Consider the following 19,456-nt stretch of genomic DNA (forward strand, 5'->3'; position numbering starts at 1 on the left):
CCACCTTCCAGAAGCGTTGTGATTCAAAGAAGATGGAAGGATTAACTGGTCAGCAGTCGAGATCAGTAAGAGACGATTAGAGTATTGGTGGAAGAAAACCTAGGAAGAGATAGATATAACTGGAGTCATTGCATGCATCGGTAACGGTACAGTATAGTGACAGAGATTTTAGATACGAAAGTTAAGGTCGGGATCAGATAGGCAAAATGCTAGACAACGATGCCTCTATCTATATAATGTACAGTTACCTATGCGTGTGACGACTCCGGCTTTATCACTCTATGATCATGATCATGATGTTTACTGGCACCTTTTAACGCGATAGCGTTTAGGGCCCCGTGTCGCAGAAAATACGGCGTCGGCAACCGGCGCGTGATCGCGGGTGGCGGAGAAAATCGCCCAACCACATCGACCGCGCAGGCGCTCCACGTGGTGTGCAAGGTGTTGGTGAACAAAAATTGAATTTCTATGCTTGGAATAGACCGAACAACGGCGCGTGGAGATCCGCTCGAGCGGTGTCCTTCCATCGCGAACGAGTTATAGAAATATCCATATTTGCATACGAGGCTTTAAGAATCGGGAAAGGAGAGATTGTAGGTATGGTTTAGCTGGGAGATCAGGTAGTCAGATTAGGAGCGTTTGCTCCTCGCTGCTCTATTTAGCTTCTGCACGTGCAAATGCGCTACATACAATCTTCATGTTTGCAAACAAGAAAACTGTGACGTCGCTAGCGCCGCAGGCGGGCAGGTAAAAAACAAACACTTTTTTTTCTATTTCTCGTGGAGCCACTTCAATTCGTGGCCTCAACAATATGTGGCTCCCTGCACCAATAGAATCAGGTTCACCATAGGCGACGGTAGGCAGCTATCTGTATGACGTCATGGCCTGGAAATGCTCTATTATAGGCGATGAAAATCACTTAAAGAAAAGCTGGTCGAGGATATCGAAGTTCTAACAGCATATTGACACAAGTACATTGGTAGACGTTTTTCCGGTGACCGTTTGTCGCCGTCTAACCACCGTTACAATGTTATCATCACTCGGCGCAGCACGCTCCCGGCTATTTATAGATGACACATGGTACATTCCAGCGTATTCGCTGGTTCTCGCGCGTGTTCTGGAATATACGCCACGATTCGCGTCACGCGTGCGCAATCCGATTAGATATACCTCGCTATGAAATCGGCGACAACATTCTGGGGGAAAAAAATGTTGCCCGTTCGCCTGGGTATGTGCCGTTGGGTATGTACCCCAAGGGCCGCTGGTCATATGACAATGGGTATGCGCCTGTCTTCAATGAACCTCCTTGACGCCAACTTAGGTCACTGGCTATTTCTGACTGGTTATGTTGCGTTATACAAGAGACAGAAAGAGAGCGGTGTGGATCAGAGAGCAAACGGGGATAGCCGATATTCTAGCTGACATTAAGAAAGAAAACAAAATGGAGCTGGGTAGGCCATGTATTGCGTAGGGTAGATAACCGGTGGGCCATTAGAGTTACTGAATGGGTGTCAAGGGGGAAGGGAAGCGCAGTCGAGGACGGCAGAAAACTAGGTGGGGTGATGAAGTTTGGAAATTTGCAGGCGCAAGTTGGAATCAGCTAGCGCGAGACAGGGGTAAATGGAGACCGCAGGGAGAGGACTTCTTCCTGCAGTGGACATAAATATAGACTGATGATGATGATAGGTGCGGACTTCGCGGCGCCGCCGTTAGACGGCGCAACGTGCCTAGAGGCCGGGAAGCGCGAGTGAGGATCCCGACTTCACCGCACGCCTCATGCACGACGCGTTTCGGCTATTCGCCATACAACGATAGTCATCGTAGATTATTTCAGCTCGAATATTTTACTGCTTCTTTCCAGTGGTCGCAAAGAACAAACCGCGGGCGCTGAGATTCGGCCAAATGGCACGTATACATGCGTACTCAATGATGCGCTATGTTTCACTTCAATGTGCTTAGTATACTGCTACACACGATCGGTTTGCTAAATTCGCTAACGTGTTTCGAGGGATGCTCAACGTGCTCCGGCCGGTTCGTCAGCAGTGGCCAATGAATAGTTTTTCTTTGCTCGTAACACCTGCGGCCACTAATTAAGTTGCGCACGTGATGAAAATGTCGCCCCACAACACGTGACCCGTCGTTAGGCAGACTCGGCCCAGTTGTGTTTGGTTCCAGGTAGGTTTTAATCGATGCGTACTTGTTCGGGTACTTGCAAAACCAAATCAGCAGACTTCAGTGAATCTTTCTGCACTGAAACCATAGACTGTGACAGCTGCAGCACCTTCACGACAGTTCACATTGAAATTCAATGGATTTTTCTTATTTTAAGTGCTTATTGAAGGCTACATAAGCTCAATAAAATTTCTACAGAATGTCGTCAAGAAGACTTTTGTTAGGGCAGGCCCTCGCAGCACCCACTTGCATCGTCTCATTAAGAGCAAGTCTTTTACGATGCAGGCAACGTCGTCTTTCGTCAGATAGCTATTGCAAGTTAACTGTAGCCTCCGAAACTCACGCACGGAGATGGAACCACTCTCTGAATCTGTGTGGGGCGCAAAGCCAAGCACAAGTCACACCAAGTGTTTAACCTGCGCCACAGCTCAGTCGCGTGATGCCATTTTTTTTTTTTTTTCATACGCATTCACACGATTCGCTTCTAACGTTTAGTAATACTGGTGGTCCTCCATATTACCTGTTCATGCTTCTGGTTCCACACTGTAGTCTCTGGAAATCTCAAATGTGCGAGATAGGCATGCCGTAAAGCTCGCGATCTACCTTTGTTTTCGTGAAACTGCGGCTTATGTGAGAAGTGTGTATTCTGCGCAGGAACTTCCACTGAGTTGGATACACTTGTAGGATGCGTGTGTGTGTGTTTACCGGAGTTATGAGTGAGTGTGTGGATGTTATCCAGACGTTATCAGAGGATGTTACCCTTACAGTATATTTTTGTTTTGTTTGTCATGTATTAAAAAAAGAAAGGAACCGCCATGGCGCATCGGTCAGCTACGTATGTAGCTGCCAAATGGTCATATCCGCACGGAGATGAGTTCGAATCCTGTTGACAGTGGGTAAAGTTTCGTTTTTCCTTGTTTTTCCGAGAGTGCAGCTGAGAATTAGGAGGTGGCCTGGCGGCGAGTAAACAATGGCGTTTGGAACTTAACAAACGCGCTTTCGAGCTTTTAATTGCTGTCGCAGTAAAACGTGCAGTGCAATACAATATTACATTACAATATTTATATTTTTATGCGACACAGTGTCTGCCGATAGGACAGAGAAAAAAGCAAATGACAAAAGTAAACAACGCAGACTCTCCGACACTTCAGATTCACTTAGCGATTGAGATTAAAAGTGAGCAATTATTATCCTTGGCTTCGCTTCTGTTACGAACTTTTTTGTAAGCGATTCTTTCGTTTGTCTACGTTTCGTTGAGCACCTTTTGCAATAAAGAAAGGTGAAATACTTCCACTGATCTTTATGCGCATTTAAATCATGTGCTGCTGCTGTTTAGAGCATTTTTTTTGTTTCTGTTGGGACGGATGCTTTAAAAGTAATAAACGGTCATGCACATTTTTTGTAACGGGGCTGTTGCTTTGTCAAGCTGCGTTAACCACATATTTTCTCTTCGTCCCGGTCTATCTTGTACGAAAACAAAATGAATAAAGGTAATTAATGAATTAATGAATTCATTAATTCATTCTCGCTACCAATACGCGCAATGTCATACGCCAGGGATAGGCGACTTCGATCGAAGAACGTTACAGACATTTATCCGGGTGCAGTACGCAAACATCGCGCATTTCACGGCGGCCTCGATCATCTTCTTAAGTGGACAAAGATACTTACGAAAAACAAGTACTTCATTGTTTATTCTTTCTCTCTCTCCGCGTTGTGCACCCGTTACAGCAAGTGGTTTCGTTACGAGGCAGATACCGCGCTTCTCAGCTTGTCCGAGCTGCATCCGAGCACAGCACTTCTATACTATCCGCCATAATCGACGCATGTTCCTGCATACTACACAAGTTCTACTGATGCCCGCTGAGATTTCTACCGGCCTGGTCGTATACAGCCACTTCGGGGTTGAGATTACAAGCTGCGCTGCTGGCTGTTCTTGGCGAAGATTCATCACGATCGCCGGAGTCCGGCTTCGCGTTTCCGCCGGCACCCTGGTCGTACAGTACACGGCCTCCGACATTTGCGCGAATCTCTGAGGCCATGTACGGTTCATAGAGTGTCCTGCTAAACTCACTAGAGAGAACTCTGGCGCTGCAATCGTTCTAGCTACCATCACAACGACGGTTAGCACGTGAACTTGCCTAATAGTGGACTCGCGGCTTCAAACATTCTTCCGACGTTATTTTAATCCCGCTTCATCTTTCTAAGACAGGCACTTAGGCATCCGTGTACTTGTGTAATTATTGCGAATCGTTGCACTTGTAATGTTTTGTTCAAGATGGTCAATTTTCAAAGTGACAAACCCTTTCGGAGTCAGAAGGACGAAGCTTAGGGAAGTTCATGTACTAACCCATCATTCACGCGCATCATCATCATCAGCTCCCGCAGACAATCGCGCTAGAGTAATTATCGTTGGGAACTCTATGATGTGCCTCTTCTATAGGCTCCGACGCAGGATGCGTCGCTGGCTATTCTCTAGGTGAACTTCTATACCGGGTGTTTCAGCGAACACTTTTAAAAAGTGTTTCAAGGCTGCCTGTGGCAGATAGCACTATTCTAGTTCATGAGCTCGTCTACTCGAAGAGGCGGACATTACTTGCACAAAAAATTGAAATGCTTGATCGATTAATTTACAAAATTTACTAATTCAGTTGCCAATGCAATTCTCCGCAAAGTTCGGGAATTATTATCTCGAAACTGGTGTTACCCTGAGAATCCCTTGCCAGTGGATCCTCCTTGCGAACTCCACGGCTAGAATTTGTAAACTACAATATGGGCCATAATGTAATTAGTTTAAAACTTAATTAGTGGTTTCTTGTTAATTAGTCGATTATGCATTTAATTTTTTTGTGCAAGTAATGACCGCCTCTTCGAGTAGACCAGCTCATGAACTAGAATTGTGCCATCTGCCACAGGCAACTTTAAAACTTTTTGAAAGTGTTCGCTGAAACACCCGGTACAGCGTCCACGCCGCCACATGCCGCTGGTCTTCGCAGGCTGGCACCGCATGAGGAAAGTTCAGGAAGTCTCGTTAACCGATTCGTTGTAAAACAAAACGCTGTCTATATACCACAGAGGCTGGGATCAGAACTGATGCCCCATAATGGCAAAGTGCAGCTGAGAGCCGCACACGTGTTGACCACTGCGCTATCGCGCTGGTTTGGCTCTTGGTACTTTGTACGAAAGATGATAGGGGGCTCGTCGTTAGGGCCACGGTGTTTAAGGCACAAGAAGACAGCGGTGTGAATTACAGAGCAAACGGGGGCTATAGCCGGTGTTGTAGTTGAGATTAGGAGAAGAAATGGTCTGGCTGCGTGATATGTGGGGCAGATGACCGATGGTCTATTAGAATTACACAAGGGGTGTCAAGATGGGGAAAGGGCAGTCGAGGACGGCAGTCAATTAGGCGGGGCGATGAAGTTAGGAAATTTGCAGGCGCACGCTGGAATCAGCTCGCGTAAAACAGGGATGATTGGAGGTCGCGGGGAGAGGCCTTCGTCCTGAAGTGGAGATGAAAATAGGCTGATGATGATGATGATGATGACACAGTTTTATATTTACTGGAAGGTGATTGACCGACACTGCGAGGGGGGAAAAAGTGAAGGGAATGTCTTCTAGAAAAGTTCGTTTGTCCAAGGCTGGCTGTGTGACGTGACGCTCCCTCCTAGCTTACTTTCCTCCTCTGTGCAGTTGGGACGTGGACGCGCTGACCATTACGACATCGCGGCCACTTTGGCGCTTGGTACCTTGTATGAGAAATGAATAGGCGTAATGTAAATAGGCAGTAAGACAGCGGTGGATATTAGAGAGCAAACGGGGCAGCCGGTATTCTATAACTGAAATTGAGAGGCAGAAATGAAGTTTGGGCAGGTGACGTGATGCGTATAGGGCAGATAACCGGCGCTCTACATTAGAGCGATACAGTATGGGTTCCAAGAGAAAAGAAGCGCAGTCGAGGACAAGCAGAGTTGGTGTGAATGAAATGAGTAAATTTGCAAGCATATAGGATGAGGTGTCAGCTGGCGCAAGACGGCTAACTGGAGGTAGCTGGTTGCGGCGTTCGTCCTGCAGCGGCCATAAATACAGAATGATGATGACGATGACTTAGCTCGCATCACGCTGACTAAGAGTACGTGGTGGCTTCCGGACCACATATCCGAGACTGTCACGGAGCGTTCAAGCCGAAATATCACTGCAGATTCATACGGTATAAGACCATTTTTTGCTGTTTACATAGACAATATACTGTGCCTCACACATGACGTGTGATGCTGTGGAGGCTAGCAAGACTTCTTGCAGTACCTGCGTTCACACCACGGAATTCGTTCTTTCTTGTTTTGTTTTTCTTCTGTTTTTTAACAGCAATTGTGTGAAATTGGTCTGCGTTTAGTCCCAGTAACAAATGTAACGGTTTTAAACCGGAACAATGTGCAGACTGCGTTATACAACTATTCTAGATCATTTTGCTTTTTCTTCTCGGGTTTTTCATTTGCAGCCCGTCGCGGCAGCATCACGCGCTGCAGGTTCGCGCTCGCGCAAACCTGTGCGCCCGCTAATCTTGACGATGGAACGCGCGGAGTCGTACATTTTGATTTCCGAACTTCTTGCGTAGCTTCCACGGCACTGCACTGCTTAGTATGAACCGGAGTACAGCCTTTCAAGCTTCCGGTTTCCTCACAGCTGGTAAATCGACAACGGCGAGCCGCGGTAGAGCGGCAAAGCAGAAACATGCAAGCTTTAGTTCTACTCTGCCGCCAATGGCAAATTTACAAATCAATGTCGTTTTACGTTTCTCGAAAAAATAACAAACATCAGTGCTTGAGACATGGCGTGCGTTTCTTTTATTCGAAAACATAGAAAGAAGCATTTGATAGGCCGTGCCAACTTTCAAACGCGCTTTTTGTGTCAGTGTATATACAAGCAATGTTAGAGGTCGGGCTAGTTTGTGTACGAAGTATGTATGTTGCGTTATGTAATGTTATGAGCACTTTGTATGTTTGCGCTTGCGTAAGTCGTTCCCGCTCCGTCCTGTTCATTGTTGCCGCGCAAAGTTGTTTGAGCAGGTCTTCATTGACTTCTTCATCGCATCGGCACGCACCTTAAAAATTATGAGCGCAAGATATATCCTGGGCAACCTCCGTCGAAGCTCTGGTTTCCAGTGAAGTTTTTCTTAGAATACTTTTTTTTTACCCATTGCGGTAGCTTCGTAACTTGAAACGCACTCAAACAATTTGTCCAGAAGGTCGTTCCTTTTTACCAACGTATCCGTAGAACGTGCCCAAACTTTAAATAAATCGAGATTTCTATTCCTAAAGTGCCCAGCTGCTGCTGACACGAGTTCATTTTCCTGACCGAATATGGCACTGAACTTCAAGCCCCAACAATCTGAGCTGCAGAAAAGAGCGCCCCTTACCGTCTACAATGTATATCTCTCTCTCTCTCATCGGTCTCGCCCCTGTGCCGTCCTCGACTGCGCTTCCCTTCTCTTGGTATCTATTCTGTAACCCTATAGTATATATATATAATGGTCCACCGGTTATCCATCCTACGCATTACATGGGCTGCCCAGCTCCATTTCTTACGCTTAATGTCAACTAGAATATCGTCTACCCCCGTTTGTTCTCTGATCCACACCGCTCTCTTCCTGTCTCTCAACGTTACTCCTAAGATTTTTCGTTCCATCGCTCTTTGTGCGGTCCTTAACTTGTTCTCGAGCTTCTTTGTTAACCTCCAAGTTTCTGCCCCATATGTTAGCACCGGTAGAATGCAATGATTGTACACTTTTCTTTTCAACGACAGTGATAAGCTCCCAGTCAGGATTTGGAAATGCCTGCCGTATGCACTCCAACCCAATTTTATTCTTCTGTAAATTTCTTTCACATGATCAGGGTCCCCTGTGAGTAATTGACCTAGATAAACATATTCCTTTACAGACTCTAGAGGCTGACTGGCGATCCTGAATTCTTGTTTTCTTGCTAGGCTATTGAACATTATCTTTGTCTTCTGCATATTCATCTTCAACCCAATTCTTACATTTTCTCGATTAAGGTCCTCAATCATTTGTTGTAATTCGTCTCCATTATTGCTCAATAGGACAATGTCAGCTGCAAAGCGAAGGTTGCTGAGATATTCGCCGTCGATCCTCACTCCTAATCCTTCCCAGTCTAAGAGCTTGAATACTTCTTCTAAGCATGCAGTGAATAGCATTGGAGAGATTGTGTCTCCTTGCCTCACCCCTTCTTGATAGGTACTTTCTCTTGTGGAGAACGAAGGTAGCTGTGGAATCCTTGTAGATATTTGCTAAGATATTCACGTATGCCTCCTGTACTCCTTGATTACGCAATACCTCTATGACTGCTGGTATCTCTACTGAATCGAATGCCTTTTCATAATCTATGAAAGCCATATAGGGAGGTTGATTGTACTCCGCATATTTCTCGATTACCTGATTGATGACATGGATATGGTTCATCGTAGAATATCCCTTCCTGAAGCCAGCCTGTTCTCTTGGTTGGCTGAAGTCAAGTGTTGCCCTGATTCTATTGGAAATTATTTTGGTGAATATTTTATACAATACTGAAAGCAAGCTAATGGGTCTGTAATTCTTCAATTCTTTAACGTCTCCCTTCTTATGGATAAGTATAATATTGGCGTTCTTCCAGCTCTCTGGTACACCTGAAGTTGTGAGGCATTGCGTATAAAGGGCCGCAAGCTTTTCAAGCATGATATCTCCTCCATCTTTGATTAAATCTACTGTTATTCCATCTTCTCCAGGCGCTTTTCCCCTGGTCATGTCTTTCAAGGCCCTTCTAACTTCATCGCTAGTTATAGAAGGACATATTAGAAAGATTTTAACTGCGCTATGAACAGGGACAGAGGAGGACGAAAAAGACAACACGTGCGCAGTGTTGTCTTTTTCGTCCTCCTCTGTCCCTGTTCATAGCGCAGTTAAAATCTTTCTAATATGAACTTCAACCAACTAGCCCAACTTGGTGCACTACTATTATAGAAGGAGCTTCTGTATCCGGTTCATCACTATTTCGAATGAAGGTAGCTTGGGTGTTTTGGGAACTGTACAGGTCAGTATAGAATTCTTCCGCTGCTTTTACTATGTCATCTAAATTGCTGATGATATTACCATGCTTATCTTTCAGTGCATACATCTAGCCTTGTCCTATGCCTAGTTTTCTTCTTACTGATTTCATGCTGCGTCCATATTTTACGGCTTCCTCAATTTTTCCCACGTTATAACTTCGAATATCCCTTACTTTCTTCTTGTTGATCAGTTTTGACAGTTCAGCGAATTCTATCTGATCTCTTGAGTTGAACACTTTCATGTTTTGTCGTTTCTTTATTAGGTCCTTTGTTTCTTGGGAGAGCTTCCCTACAGGTTGCTTTGGTGCCTTACCTCCCACTTCAATTGCTGCTTCTGAGATCAGCCTAGTTACGGTTTCATTCATTACCTCTATGTTATATTCACCTTCCTGTTGTAAAGCTGCATATTTGTTTGCGAGCACCAGCCTGAATTGGTCTGCTTTCACCCTTACTGCGTCGAGGTTGGCCTGTTTCCTCTGGACTAATTTCACTCTTTCTCTCTTCAAATTGAGAGCAATCCTAGACCTCACTAACCTATGGTCACTGCACTTTACCTTACCTAACACTTCTACATTCTGCACTATGCTTGGATCGGCACTATGCTTGGATCGGATGTATATGTCTCTCTTTCTCATCGGTCTCGCACCTGTGCCAACATACCCGTGCACTGTACGGGAGGGGGGGGGGGGGGGGTTATTTTGTAAGAATCTACCTAGTGGACTGTCCACTTCAGCTGTACGTCGCCATTGGTTCAGGCCTTAATGCCTGCAATCATTAACTACTACCTGTGCTTTGAGCCGGTGAGTCAATTCTCTTCACGAAAAAAAAAAAAGGAAGCGAAACATAGCTGATTGTACAATAAACGGATATTTAAGTGCTCTGATTATGAGAACGCACTAGAAAATTTCCGAAGCGCCACGCCGTCACCTTGACTTTCTTTCAATAGAGTATGCCGCGCCTTGGAAAAGCACTGGGCAACCTAGAATATCCATTTTATCGACAGTTACGTGCAACTTTCGACTGAACGCGAAAGCAGTTTTATGTTCTATAATATAAAGATAGCGCTATCGCTTATTCTTGTATACATAACAGCATGTTTCAATAAGGCGCCGATATATGCCAAGTTGTCGGGCAGGAAAACTATCACGCCCCTTTGAGGGCGAACTGCAGACGCAATTGCGACAGGCAGAAGGATCCCCCGTTTCCTCTGCTAAATGTCTACACCAGCACTTCGCGCCACGTTTCTGTCACTTGCAGTGTGCTGACACCATACAACAATTAGTTAGACCACTGATTCACTGATATTCCCTCTAACGTGTATTCCAAGCTCATTGTACGTCAAAAAGAAAAAAAAGGAATCTGGCTGCCCAAATTAAAACAATTCTGCCTTTTCCAGTATGCCAGATAGCGTTCCAACACTTGCAACTCCAGGTTTTGGCACTCCACGTACACACATTTGCCTAATGTTCGTTCTTGTGGCTTCAAACCACTTTACGGACTTTGCAAGCTCACCAATATCAACAAAGTGTTGCGTGATAAGTGCAACAATTACCAGCGAGTGCGCGGCGCCTGATTCTCTTGCTGTGCCTGGAAAACAATTTATTTCCCAGAAATTTAGAAAGACGATAGCGTAATTGAACGACTCCACAAGACGCGTTTGAAGCCACAAGTCCCATGCAGTTCATCCATCCTTCGCATGATGGATGAACGATCGCTGCACCAGCGTTCGCCGAAGTAAAATGTTTGTAGAAAAGCCTATTGCGCTCTTATAACTGCCTCACGTGCCGCACGTGCGCCTAGATGCTCAGTGCGATTGCTCCACGAACTGCCGTCGCGCTCTGGCTATAACACACGGCTCGCAAACGAAATTACATTTTGACGTCCACTACCATTCGACTGACTACGCAGCTGAACTCGTTTATAAAACGGTTGAGGGCACTGTATAGTTCTAGTAATATATGGCGTGTGAATACTCTCTATTAAAATTTGCAACAGGAAAAACAGAGAAAGCTCTTCAGTGAAATTCAGAAAGTTCTGCCGGCGTGTATGTAGCTGCACTCACATGCAGTTTCTCATAAGGAAAGATATTGGAGACACAAAGGCCCTAATAAGAGAGCTGGTGACAAAAGGAAAACTAATTACAACAACTTTCCTGTCGGCTGAGAAATATGATATGCAACTTTCTACGAAGCATCCCTTGACATTCAAGCGTGAGATGCATATACAATTACGAATCGTAAGCTCGAACCACGTCCGTGGACAGCGATTTGGCCGAAGTATTTTCTTTTAACCCGAAACAAACATCCTCAGCAACGGTAGCGTTTACGATCGTATAACTGGCTACGGCCGTTTTAAGTAGCAACGGTCGGTTTGCAGGCAACCGGGGCGTTTAAGCCCGCAGCCGCCTGTGGAAATAGACCCTAAAGAATCTGCATTCCACGACTGCAGTACAGCGAACGCTTCAGCCAGCGTGACCATGATACAAAAGACTGGCTGAGATATGCCTGCGACGATCCAGTCCCCCTTTCTTACTTTCGCCCACATGCCTTCTGCAAAGGGGGCAAGTATCCAAAATAAAAAAAGCAATGAAAAAAATAGGCAGAACTCAACTCACAATGACTGTCGACGGTAACGCGTTTAGCATCCAATCAATATAGGTGACACAAGTTATGACGCGTGCATTGCAGCGGGGCTATCTTTCGTGCTTCTCTAAAAACACTTGGCGCCATCTAGCGCCGTCGCCGCGAAGCCTGCGAGTGGCCTCCGAAATGCGTGGCGCGCCGCTTCATGCGAACGGCGAGAGGCTCATTGAAAGCTCAAACATACTCAGTGCATTCATGGCGCAGCTCGCTAAAGCGTTGGCGCGAAAGACGGTTCATCGAAAAGCGGCACATACACAGTGCATGTCTGACGCAGCCTGCTAGAGCGTCGGGTTGCTGTCCTTGAGGAACCCTTGTGACGTGGGTTCGATTGTGACGTGGGCTCAGCATCGAAGAAATTTAAGGGATCTTCTTTTTTTTTTGTCATTGTAGAGCGGCACACTCCCAATGATGCCCCAAGCTGGCGTCGAAGACGTTCATTGACTTTTTTTTACCTATACTCCGATCGTCCCCTTGTTATTTCCACTGCTGATTAATTAACGCTCCCGTCAGCTTAGAAGCCCAGCGCTTCAGGAAAGGGGCGGATTTCTACGGTTCTGGCTGGACGGATATCTTTGCATCCCACTACAAGGTGCTGAGTCGTCTGAGAAAGTGGATGGTGGCGCCGCCACTCGACTGAAATGGTCACTGCGCTTCTCGCCGTCAGTTCGAGTGCAATAGTGAAGGTGCGCTATTCAAGCGACTCCTCATCGTAAAGGGGAATCCCCGATGAACGATATCGAATTGCGCAGCGGCCTTTTGTAGCCAAGGGGTGGCGCTGTGCTCCAGACAGGTGGAGTCGAGGAGGGACAGTCGAGCTGATGCACGTTTGTGAACGTGGGAGCGGAACTGCAAGCGTCATAACTTTGTGTAAAGCTTACCTTTGCTGTCTTGAATCACTGCTGAAGACGACACCCTGCTGAAGACGAGGTTGCTGCAATTGAATGAAAAGAAACGTAAACGTGACGTTTCACCGATAGCAACAAGACCATGCAGTTCTTCAGACAATGCTTTTGTTTTTAAAACTAATGGCTATAGTGCGGAATGTTCACATCTTATGCTACCACTTATACTTCAAGTCATCACTGCCTGTGTCATCAAGATTACATGTAAAAAGACATCCGGTAATGATTATCATTTGACTGCGAATAAGATTAGAAACGATGACCATACCTACGACGAACACAGTTTATCCATGTACAAGACACTGGATCGTATTTAAAAAAATATTTATTTATTTATTTATTTATTTATTTATTTATTTATTTATTTATTTATTTATTTATTTATTTATTTATTTATTTATTTATTTATTTATTCTACTCTCATATACAGCGTAACTTGGAAACTGAACTCTAAGTTTCATTTAAGGTATGGAATAGGCATATTCCAACGTTTATCCCGGGTTTGATATTGCCACAGTGGTGCGCAATAAAATTACTCGTAGTTTCAGAAGAGTTCATCATAAAAATCAGGCCAATAAAATTTATTAAACCGAAATTATCAAATGATGAGTCTTCATGCAAGGATTGAAGCCTGTCGTGCGAAGTGTTCATAACTTCTTCCACACTGAAGAACTCCAGAACCATCTCTGCGGAGCAGTGAGTTGATTGCCTAAAATTGAGCAATAACTTTATTTATTTTTATTTATTTCGAACTACTGCAGGCCATAAGTTGGCCCAAGCAGGCGCGGTTATACCTCACAAGACTACGAGTGATTAAAAAAAAATGACGGTATAGCGAAACAAAATGTCAAGTCAGTAACACATGAAGACACAGACTAATAAAAGTGGCATTTCAGTGCAGCTACAAAGTCGTTATTTTGAGAAATATCGCGCGGTAAGGAATTCCATTGTTCTACAGAAACGACGTGTTGAAAGGCTGCGGATTATTTTTGACCACCTGAGCTTGTTTAAAGTGCATTTAAAGTTCGGTGCACAAGCGTTTTTTTCGATCCGCCCCCATCGGAAAGCGGCCCGCGTGACCGGGAGTCGAACTTGCGACTATATACCTGCTCAGTAGCACAATGCCGTAGGCACAGAGCCAGCGCGGTATACGAGTAATAAGTTTACAATTATTTACAATAAGTTATAATAATTTCGCCCTGAAAGAACCTGGGGCCGTGTTATTTAAACAAAGCTGACCAAGTTGAGGACTCCTTTGTTTGCATTCCGTGTACGTTTTGGAAGGAGAGAGAGACAGAAGAAAGGGGAAAGGCAGGGAGGTTAACCAGAGCGGAAGATCCGGTTTGCTACCCAACGCTGGGGAGAGAGGGGAAGGGGGGACGTAAAGTGACAGGAAAGTAGAGATAGAGAAAGAAAGTGAGCACAGATACACAATCACAGTCGGTCACTATCACCGCATGCAATCACTGCACAGCACAGTAGTAGCACATGTATACGTAATGGAACGCGCCGCCAGTAACCAGGCAGCTGGATGCCATTCCCGTAAGCACTGTACGCGGTTGTCTTGCATCGACGCCAGGTGCCGTTGCGTTCCTCTGTCTCTGAGACCTGGCTAACCGGAGGCGCGCTTGTTGAAACACTTCTTACTAAGCATATAGCGCGCTAACAACTCGCACTGCTGCGCTAGTTAGTACTTAACTAGAGTTCATATTATCGCACCAACAAGGGCAATGTCATAGCTTCTTCGTCGCTGTGGTGTTGTCCCCGTTCGCGCGGTGTAACTTCTATAGTGTGCGATACGTAGAATGCGTCTCGCACGCACTCAGCTTTAGATAACTATGCGCAGCTATGCGACAACGGGTTTACAGGAAGATGGATACTAAAAGTGATCAACAATGGTCTAAGAAGGGAAGCCTCAGCCGTGCACTAACGTTTCGACTAGGGCACTCGCCACTACGAAGAACCATTCGCTCCGGGCTGACGGAGGCTCAGCTGTGACGAACACGGCACTGGTGTGATGATTAGGTTCGCTTAAGGGTTCGTTTAAACGCGTACATCCGAGGTGCTGCACCTCAGTGCTTTTGATAAAAGACAAGGCTCCTTGCAAACGCACGAAAAATCACTTTATCACTAACGTCGTCTCGCGCACTTGACGTGTCACAACCGCCCATAACAAGTCGCCAAACAGTGCGTGGGTGATTACCTGTGCACGTCTGGAACACGTCGTTATAGCTTTTAAAGGTTTTGCACCGCCTTTCCGCATATGCGACCAACTTTCTCAGCACGACGTTCAGTGGGAGTACACAAGTTCATTGAGGGGCAATGGGCGCCAAAGAGAACAAGAGAACGAGCGGATAACCACGCTACTCGCAACTGAAACGCTTCATTAAAAGGAGACAAATAAATGGTTAGAAAATGTCCTCAAGCAGGCCCATCCCACCACGATGGGTGTGTATAACAAGCGGCTCAACTTCCAGCTCTTTCTTTTTTTTTTTCGAACGCCAAGTGTTCCATTGCCTACTATTAGGACTCTGGGTTCATTGAATTCACGTGTGTTTCTTTCGGCGAGTCATCTTTGCGTCCGGGGTGCAGTCTATGCTTGATCAACTGGCCACACGCCAACGAGCGGCATATGTAAATGTGATAACAGGATACCAACAGCCAGCAGACGATATGCACATTCGTACAGAATAGCGTTTTCCTGCAAACCTATTAGCCTCTCGACACCATTAGCACGGCGTCAGAGCAACACAAGGTAAACTTCCATTTTACATCCGGTCGGGATTCCTGAGCGTCTATTCTAACGGAACACGTACGCCGCGTTACATGGCCAGAGACAGCGCCACGGGCGAGCTGCCAACTGTGTTGCCTGCCCGCCCAGGAGTGGTAAAAACTTTCACACACATTAGCGCCAGCGCGCACACAGCGTGATATAGCGGGCGTGATAGGAAAGCGTGAGATAGTGGGCAAATACAGGCAGTCGCCCACACGCGATATGTGTTTCATAGTCCAACCATTACGACAAAGCAGACACTGCAATAAATAGGCTTGTCAATAGAGAAGTTGAAGTCGTATGAAGTCGAAGTTTTTTCATTATTATCTTTACCGCAAAGATTCTACGACTTATGCGAACAGCTTCTACCCAAGAGTGTTCTACCCAAGAGGTTATAAAACGAGATCAATCACAATACAAACCGCATTCCAACAATAAAATGACATATATGAGTGAAAGTTTGCTTTTTTTTCGTAAGCTCAATTAATTGTGGGATTTATTGTTAGTGAGTGTTTAGACAATGCTGTGGGTCCCATGAATACCTTTCGCGGTTAGTTGCGGCAAAAAAGAAAGCGGAAGTTAGTGCGTTCGTCGCTTCTATGGGCGACTTGCGGAGAGAAACATCCGCGAAGCATGGTTCTAGGTTTTTATAGGTCGTATAGAGGTCGATGACGGTCAGAGCTTCACGGCGATCAGCGTGGTGCCTATTGCGTATATGCTTTAGTATAAGCCCATAGTATTTTGTGCCGAGTCAACACCATGATGAGCATCCCAGTGGCTCATCTACTACGCTATTACATTTAACATCAACGCCTTAATCCTTTAACGCCAACTGCCAACACGCGGTGCTCAAGCGGAGCCAATGAAGCCGAGCCACCTGTGACGGCTCCTTCAGATTCCCTAAGTCCGATTCCTGCAACAGGCAGACGGGTCACCTTCTGCATATCCCCTACCTGTGTCCATCTTTTTTAACGCGATAGTGTTAAGGGCCCCGTGTCGCAGAAAATCAGGCGTCGGTATCGGCGTGTGGCGTCGGCGTCCGCGGCTGAGAAAATGATCCCGAACCACCCCGACCACGCAGGGCCTCCGCGTGGCGCAGAGGCGTTAGTGAACTAATTGAATTTCTCGAAGTGTGTCGAAAAAATCGTGAGGTACGATTTAACCACAACCTACAGGCATGACAGCGTCGTATTGTAATTTGAATGTACAAGAAAACATGATTCCGTTACGAGGAAACTCAAACGCAAACCACTTATCCGTCGTCTTCTTCCATAGCTGGCTCCGTTGCCGCTCATCATTCCAGCGTAGAATTTCACTTCTCTTCTGTCGTCGTAATGGGGAGGCTGCGTTTACGGGGGCATGAGCCATTGCTTAAGGAGGTGTGTCCGCCTTACGTGACGGACAGATTTAATAACAGAGGTGATACGCGAATGTGTGTGCGTACCTATCGTCACGATGAGCACCGATCAGGACAATAAGTATGTTCGTAGCTTTGTTCAAAATTCTGTGTCACCTCTATGTCGTGCGCTAAACAGCTTCGCTGGTCATCCACCTTCACAGAGTGGAATGGCTCTGGATTTTTCTTTTCTCTTACCCGTATGTAAGGAGTTCCTCGTGCCTGTTAGACGGCGCCGTATTCTCCGCCTCTTAATTCATACATTAGTTCAAAAAGTGGCAGAGAAGGACTACAGAGAAAAGACTATAATGACAAAGTTCTACAAGCTCTATAAAGTATTTGTCAAAGTGCCCATTGCCATCGTTAGAGATGTCGTTATACGCGAGTTTACACCTGCGACACGCCGTCTCTCTATTCTTCAATCGCGCGGGAGGTTCCGATATAGAGACGCCGCACACTCTTCGACAACAGCCACGGCCCCGTACGCGTCGTAAATCAAACTCATTTTCCTCGCTGCATATCGCCGTCCCTCAAGCCTGATTCCGAACGAGGAAAAAAAGAAAAAAAAAGAGAGAGAGAATAAGTCGCGACGAACCGAATGTGGCCATACATCCTGCTCTGACCTCAGGGTCCAATAAGATAAAAAGAAAGTGGAGGTGCTCAAACGGCAGAAGTCAGACATCGTTACCGCAAACAGATTCGACGCGACGGCAGGAGTCGACGAGACGGCGTTACCGTGTAGCACCCCTGCGAAACAGGCATGTATACGCCGACTTCTCCCCGGTCACTCGCAAAACAAACCTGACGATAATAACGAGCGAGCATGAAGGAGAAGGCCAGAAAGGAGGTAAAAAGACAAAAAATGAAAAACAAGAAGAAGCGGGTCGGCTGGGGCAACGAAAGGATGTGGGAGGTTGGGGGGGGGGGGGGGGGGTAGAAGCACACACATTCGGCGAGAAGATAACGAACCTTTCACGCAATCGGCCTCAAAAACCAAACTCCTCTCGCGGTAGGGGCGGCATGCCACCGCGCACGCTACCGGGTGCCCGCACCTGCGCCTCGCGAGCACGTGCCCGCGAGGGAAGGCCAACCGAGAGACCGAGTATGAGAGAGAGAGAGAGACAAAAGGAAAAGGCCGACGGGGTGAGGAGGGTGACGGCTGCTTCCAGCGGCCATCGTTGCCTCTCGCAGCGTCCTTCTCGGTCACAAACGCGCGGAGGGGACGGCGAGCCGCGGGGGCCATGGGTGCGCGCTCCGTAATTTGCATACGCGTTCGCGTCACGCGTAGTGAAAAAAAAAATAAGTTCCGGGGTATCGCGGAAGGCGGGCGAGAACGAGCGAGAATGCGGGTAACCATGGGGAAGAGGGATGCCGCCGCTCTCTTATATACAGAAGCGGAAGAGAGAAAGACATCGGCAGCAGAGAGACAGGGCAGAGAAAGACATTCGAAAAACTGTACGCGGATAGACGAGAAAGTCCGGCGTCGAGCATGCAAGAAGGGCTCGCTCGAGACGTTTCTGTTATACGTAGATATACAGCGAACACTCGGGAAGAGAGTGATGCGAGGAACAATCGTACTACTGGTACGTCCGCGGCTTCGAGTGGGGGAAATACAGAGGAGAGGAAACCCCCACAGAGAACACCTTCGAAACACTCGCTGCCTTACAGTTTACTTTGTTTACCTTTTTTTTTATTTTTTTTTCTTGCAAGCGGTCTCGAAGGCGATAGAGAATGGACACGCAAGCGGAGTCGAGCCGCAAGAACGGAAACCGAAGCAACGACAAAGAGCTTCAATAAGGCGCGCGCGCGCCGTGAAATCCGGCCACGTGTACACGCGGTCTCAGAAGCTTCGCGATTGAAAACGCAAATGAACGAACGAAAACGAATACACGCGTCTAATAAAATAGGAGAGACGAAAAAGGACAGCCGAAGGCAATGGCGGGTATGACGAGCAGGTCGGACGCGTGTTCGAACGAGAAGCCGTAGAGAACCGAACAGCGAAGTACGGCTTAAGGTGTCTAGAAAGTGCGCTGCTAAGGAGGGGCGGGTGTAAGGCAGGAGGGGGAGAGAGAGATCAGAGAGCGAAGGACAAGAGAGGGAGAGAGATGAGGGGGGGGGGGGGAGATTGGAAGCGGGGGAGGAGCTCACACTGATTTGAGCCGGCGCACGTGGCGGAGTCATAAAGCAAGACAGAAGAAGCAACTTAAGGCAGCACGGCAGTAACAACAACAACGGCAGCGGTAGCGCTCTGGCGCGCTGCGAGGAATGCGCCCGGTAACAAGCGGCGCGCGAGCCACGCGTCACGGAGCGCAGCGTGGAGCCGAGACTAAAAAAGAAGAAAAAAACACGCGCCGGACTTACTCGATGATGAATCAAGATCAGCAGCGACAGCAGTAGCGAAACGAACGCTCAGGGATCGGGAGGGAGGATTGTGCGGAGCAGGGACAGGCCGATTAGAATACGACTGAGAGCCGGG

The 19,456-nt window shown here is 46.8% G+C and overlaps 1 protein-coding gene across 5 annotated transcripts in view; it reads right to left on the reverse strand.

The window, feature by feature from the left end:
• LOC119432422 (uncharacterized) overlaps positions 1 to 19,456 on the reverse strand; it is a 382,068-nt gene that overhangs the window by 206,381 nt on the left and 156,231 nt on the right. For all 5 annotated transcript variants that reach the window (XM_049658940.1, XM_049658939.1, XM_049658942.1 and 2 more), the window contains one exon: positions 12,788 to 12,840. The gene's annotated coding sequence lies outside the window, so the exon portion shown is untranslated. The remainder of the gene's footprint in view (positions 1 to 12,787; positions 12,841 to 19,456) is intronic.

The sequence above is a fragment of the Dermacentor silvarum genome, chromosome 11 (genome assembly GCF_013339745.2).
Source record: "Dermacentor silvarum isolate Dsil-2018 chromosome 11, BIME_Dsil_1.4, whole genome shotgun sequence".
Lineage (NCBI taxonomy): Eukaryota > Metazoa > Arthropoda > Arachnida > Ixodida > Ixodidae > Dermacentor > Dermacentor silvarum.